This window comes from Triticum aestivum, chromosome 5A (genome assembly GCF_018294505.1).
Source record: "Triticum aestivum cultivar Chinese Spring chromosome 5A, IWGSC CS RefSeq v2.1, whole genome shotgun sequence".
In the NCBI taxonomy this organism is placed as follows: domain Eukaryota; kingdom Viridiplantae; phylum Streptophyta; class Magnoliopsida; order Poales; family Poaceae; genus Triticum; species Triticum aestivum.
This window is the reverse complement of record NC_057806.1, coordinates 673,866,111-673,872,110: the sequence shown is the minus strand read 5'-3', so window position 1 is coordinate 673,872,110 and position 6,000 is coordinate 673,866,111.

Sequence of the window (6,000 nt, the reverse complement as noted above, 5' to 3'; positions counted from 1 at the left end):
CCGAACATGATCCAGGAGACTTGGACCCTACGCCAAGAAACAAAGGAGGAGGCCACGAGGTAGGGGGGCGCGCCTACCCCCCAGGCGCGCCCTCCACCCTCGCGGGCCCCCTGTTGCTCCACCAACGTACTCCTTCCTCCTATATATACCTACGTACCCCCAAACGATCAGATACAGAGCCAAAACCCTAATTCCACCGCCGTAACTTTCTGTATCCACGAGATCCCATCTTGGGGCCTGTTCCGGAGCTCCACCGGAGGGGGTATCCATCACAGAGGGCTTCTACATCATCACCATAGCCCCTTCGATGAAGTGTGAGTAGTTTACCTCAGACCTACGGGTCCATAGTTATTAGCTAGATGGCTTCTTCTCTCTATTTGGATCTCAATACAATGTTCTCCCCCTCTCTTGTGGAGATCTATCCGATGTAATTTTCTTTTTGCGGTGTGTTTGTTGAGACCGATGAATTGTGGGTTTATGATCAAGTCTATCTATGAACAATATTTGAATCTTCTCTGAATTCTTTTATGTATGATTGGTTATCTTTGCAAGTCTCTTAGAATTATCAGTTTGGTTTGGCCTACTAGATTGATCTTTCTTGCAATGGGATAAGTGCTTAGCTTTGGGTTCAATCTTGCGGTGTCCTTTCCCAGTGACAGTAGGGGCAGCAAGGCACGTATTGTATTGTTGCCATCGAGGATAAAAAGATGGGGTTTTCATCATATTGCATGAGTTTATCCCTCTACGTCATGTCATCTTGCTTAAGGTGTTACTCTGTTTTCATGAACTTAATACTCTAGATGCATGCTGGATAGCGGGCGATGAGTGGAGTAATAGTAGTAGATGCAGGCAGGAGTCGGTCTACTTGTCTCGGACGTGATGCCTATATAAATGATCATACCTAGATATTCTCATAACTATGCTCAATTCTGTCAATTGCTCAACAGTAATTCGTTCACCCACCGTAGAATACCTATGCTCTTGAGAGAAGCCACTAGTGAAACCTATGGCCCCCGGGTCTATCTTCATCATATTAATCTTCCAATACTTAGTTATTTCCCTTGCTTTTACTTTGCTTTTATTTTACTTTGCATCTTTATCATAAAAATACCAAAAATATTATCTTATCATATCTATCAGATCTCACTCTCGTAAGTGACCGTGAAGGGATTGACAACCCCTTATCGCGTTGGTTGCGAGGAGTTATTTGCTTTGTGCAGGTACGAGGGACTCGTGCGTAGCCTCCTACTGGATTGATACCTTGGTTCTCAAAAACTGAGGGAAATACTTACGCTACTTTGCTGCATCATCCCTTCCTCTTCGGGAAAACCAACGCAGTGCTCAAGAGGTAGCACATTGTTCCATCTCCTGCAAAAGGATTAGCTAGCAGTTTTTCTATCATACCCGAAGGAATCTCAAAGTAGACATTTTCATTTTCAGTAGGTTCAATAGGTTGAGGAGCAACTCTTTGCTCTATTGGTCGGGGTGAAGATACCCCGAACAAGCTCTTAGAGGATTACTTTCCATAGTAACAAGTGACAGTAAATTTCAGCACACTATATAAATTTTTCCTTACCAAATTCCACCTACCAAAGGCGCTTCACTCCCCGGCAACGGCGCCATAAAAGAGTCTTGATGACCCACAAGTATAGGGGATCTATCGTAGTCCTTTCGATAAGTAAGAGTGTCGAACCCAACAAGGAGCAGAAGGAAATGATAAGCGATTTTCAGCAAGGTATTCTCTGCAAGCACTGAAATTATAGGTGACAGATAGTTTTGTGATAAGATAATTTGTAACGAGCAACAAGTAACAAAAGTAAATAAAGTGCAGCAAGGTGGCCCAATCCTTTTTGTAGCAAAGGACAAGCCTGGACAAATTCTTATATAGAGAAAAGCGCTCTCGAGGACACATGAGAATTATCGTCAAGCTAGTTTTCATCAGTTCATATGATTCGCGTTCGATACTTTGATAATTTAGTATGTGGGTGGACCAGTGCTTGGGTACTGCCCTTACTTGGACAAGCATCCCACCTATGATTAACCTCTATTGCAAGCATTCACAACTACAACAAAAGCATTAAGGTAAACCTAACCATAGCATGAAACATATGGATCCAAATCAGCCCCTTACGAAGCAACGCATAAACTAGGGTTTAAGCTTCTGTCACTCTAGCAACCCATCATCTACTTATTACTCCCCACTGCCTTCCTCTAGGCCCAAATAATGGTGAAGTTTCATGAGGTCGACGTTCACATAACACCACTAGAGGAGAGACAACATACATCTCATGAAAATATCGAACGAATACCAAATTCACATGACTACTAATAGCAAGACTTCTCCCATGTCCTCAGGAACAAACGTAACTACTCACAAAGCATATTCATGTTCATAATTAGAGGGGTATTAATATGCATATAGGATCTGAACATATGATCTTCTACCAAATAAACCGGCTAGCATCAACTACAAGGAGTAATCAACACTACTAGCAACCTACAGGTACCAATCCCAGACTTAGAGACAAGAATTGGATACAAGAGATGAACTAGGGTTTGGGAGGAGATGATGCTGGTGAAGATGTTGATGGAGATTGGCCCCCTCCCGATGAGAGGAGCGTTGGTGATGATTTCCCCCTCCCGGAGGGAAGTTTTCCCGGCAGAACAGCTCCGCCAGAGCCCTAGATTGGTTCCGCCAAGGTTCCGCCTTGTGGCGGCGGAGTCTCGTCCCGAAAGCTTGCTTATGATTTTTTTCTCAATGAAAGACTCCATATAGCAGAAAATGGGCATCGGAGGGCCACCAGGGGGCCCAGGAGGCAGGGGGCGCGCCCAGGGGAGTAGGGCGCGCCCCACCCTCGTGGCCAGGGTGTGGGCCCCCTCTGAAACTTCTTGCGCTCAATATTTTTATATATTCTGAAAATAGCTTCCGTGAAGTTTCATGACTTTTGGAGCTGTGCAGAATACGTCTTTAATATTTGCTCCTTTTCCAGCCCAGAATCCCAGCTGCCGGCATTCTCCCTCTTTATGGGCCAGTTCTTTTGCGCGATTCTACCAGAATCACCCCCCTCCCCAGCTTCTCCCAGAATCACCACCCCATATGTTTTTTACAATCCTAACTAATTAGACCTTAACTAGATAGGATTGTAAAAAAAAATATAGAGTGGCGATTTTGGGAGAAGCTGGGGAGGGGGGCGATTCTGAGAGAATCGCCGAAAAGAACTGGCCCTATGTAAACCTTGTAAAATAAGAGAGAATAGGTATAAGTATTGTGACATAATGTGTAATAACAGCACGTAATGCAATAAATATCGATATAAAAGCATGATGTAAAATGGACGTATCAGTAACCCGACAGAGCTTAGCTTCTATAGCAAGCGTTCCTCTAGGTTTTTCTATTTTATTAGTTTTTAGTCGGTTTAGTTTATGGGTTTACCAAGAACATGAAATTAATTAATTAAAAATCAGCATATTTTAACAATTTGAAAATAGTTTAGAAAAACACATGATATTTTCTAAAATTCCAAACATTTTTATTTAAAGAAAAATAAAAGTTGATTTTTTATAGTTCTGAACATTGTTTGAAATTTGTGGGGAAAACATGAATATTTTAAATAGTGTGTGAACATTTTTCAAGAAATTTGAACATCAATTATTGATCATTTTTAAAAAATGGGAACATCTTCTAAAATTTGTGAATGTTTTGAAGAACTTAAACATTTTTAAAACTTTGAAACTTTTTTATTGAAAAAGAACTAAAAATGCAGAGAAAAAACATATTGAAACCATCCTAAAAAACAGAACCGAAACCATCCTAATAAAACAGAAAAGAAACATTCCTAAAACAAAAAAATGGACCCAAGGAACAATCTAGCTGAAACTGCCCACGGAAGCCACAAAGAAATTGCCTTATGGCCATTTGAGCGATTCATCTAGGGTGTCCCCGCCTCCCGCCGCCGTCCCCGCCTCCTGCCTTGAGGCCATGGAGGTGCGGTGGATCCCGGGCCATGCCGGTGAGAGGGCTCCTACTTTACTTTTAGGTGTTCTTTTGAGCCAGTTTAGAGTTTGAGACCTGCTCAGAAAGATGAGATGTCGGCGACTCTTTAATGTTAGAATAAGGTTTTCCCCGTCTAGCCCCCATTCTAATGGTGCATCTAGTACAATTGGAGGACGTGTGGAGGTTTGTCTCCCATGGATCTCCCGGGATTCGGCCAGCATTCGTTTTCGATTGATCCACTTGGATCCGGTCATCGTTCGTCTATATTTGTGGATCTTCAGGTTGGATCCTTCTGATCTATGCTTCTCTTCATCAGTGGTGGTTGCTGTTCTGGTCTACTGGTTTTATGGTCGTAGCACGATGACTTCCCGACTATGTACTACAATAAGGTTTTCCCGGCTCCAGTGAGGGAGGGGCAATGACGGCGGCACACTTTTGGCTTGCTTCAGTGCTTGTAGTCGTCGCTAGGGGGTCTATAGACCTGGATGCAATTTTTTTACTTCTAATGTTCTTTGTACTGCCTTGACAAATGATAAAAAGATCGGAAGTTTTCCCTGCAAAAAAATCCAGACCCAAAACCTTCCCAAAACGACAACTCTGTTGTAGCTAATTGGACCGATTCATCCCACCATGGCCCGCTACGCTTGCAATTTATATCTACACCTATTAATAAAGGAAGGTGTGTTTCTCTGAATTTTGGTTCATTTACCGTATAGAATTATTTTCTCTCATACCTATTTGAGGTAGTATTGAATTTTTATCCGCCCGCGCATAATTTTTTTTGGGTTCGGCCTCCAAACCGTGCAATCAAGGGGTCTGCTTCGTATTTCTTCTTTGGTTGGGCTGCAGGGAGTCAGTCCCCTATGTGGGCCAAGGGGCCTGCTACACTCTAGGCAAGTCGACTATAAGTACATAACTCATGTGGCATTGGGTCTCTGCTGGGCCTGACAAAAAGACACGTCGGGTCTTTCTGTTATCATTAAATAGTACCACCTCAACCCTTAGTACCAAAACCATCAATTTATATACATCTTTGATTTACCTATTATCGATTTACCCATTAAGTCTGCTTGAGAACCAATAAGTGGAGGATGAGGATGATGGCGTGAGAAGAAGAGAATGAGTCCCGCTAAAGGAAGAAAGGGATATGCTATCACATGTGGGCTAATTGGTGGTGCACAATAACAGCTTGATTCATAATTAAAGAAGGTTACACACTATGCATAGTAAGATTCAGTAAGTGATGGATAATTACACGAAGGTGGAGAGAAGACTGCATTAATGAATACGAGTAAGAGGCAAATAGGAATTGCCGTATAGGTGGGCAGACTTGCTTGCACGCGAGAACATGGCTCTGCTCCCATAGCCCCGAAAAATAGAAAAAAACATCCACACAAAAAAGGTCTTCCAAACATGATAGCATCATTTATTTGAGAAAACAAAAGCGATTGCTAGTTCGTATGACAAGATCAATAGTGTTTATTGCAATAGGGTGGAGCTACGATAAAACGGACGACGTCCGATTTCCATCCGACATAGCATAGGTCCATCCGATTTTCATCTATCATTGGCAACCATTACATGGCTGTCGCGAGCTTGATCTAGCATGTTGCTAGTTCTTAATATCCACTAAAAACACTAGATTGCGTATCAAACGTATTATAAAAAAATAATAAAAATCTCGATAGAGTTGAAAAAAAGAGGCGAGCAAGTCAGAGGTAACGCGTCCATGTTCTTACAAAAGGTTACAAGTATATTTTTAATACTCCTGTGCCTCTAAACACCCCTATCATACCCTTTTGTACCCGTGCCACTTGTGACTCAGGCAATTAGGGTTCCTTGTCTCCCGACAGCGCCGCCTCTGGTCTGCCTGGTCTCCCGAGGTGCATTGGGCGCCGACCCTGGTCGGCAGAAGGGCGCTCCCGCTCCTTTTTAGGTTTTGTGTTTGTTTAGGATTTGTGTCCTAGAAGACTCCCTGCCTAGCATCCGTTTCGACGATGCATCTT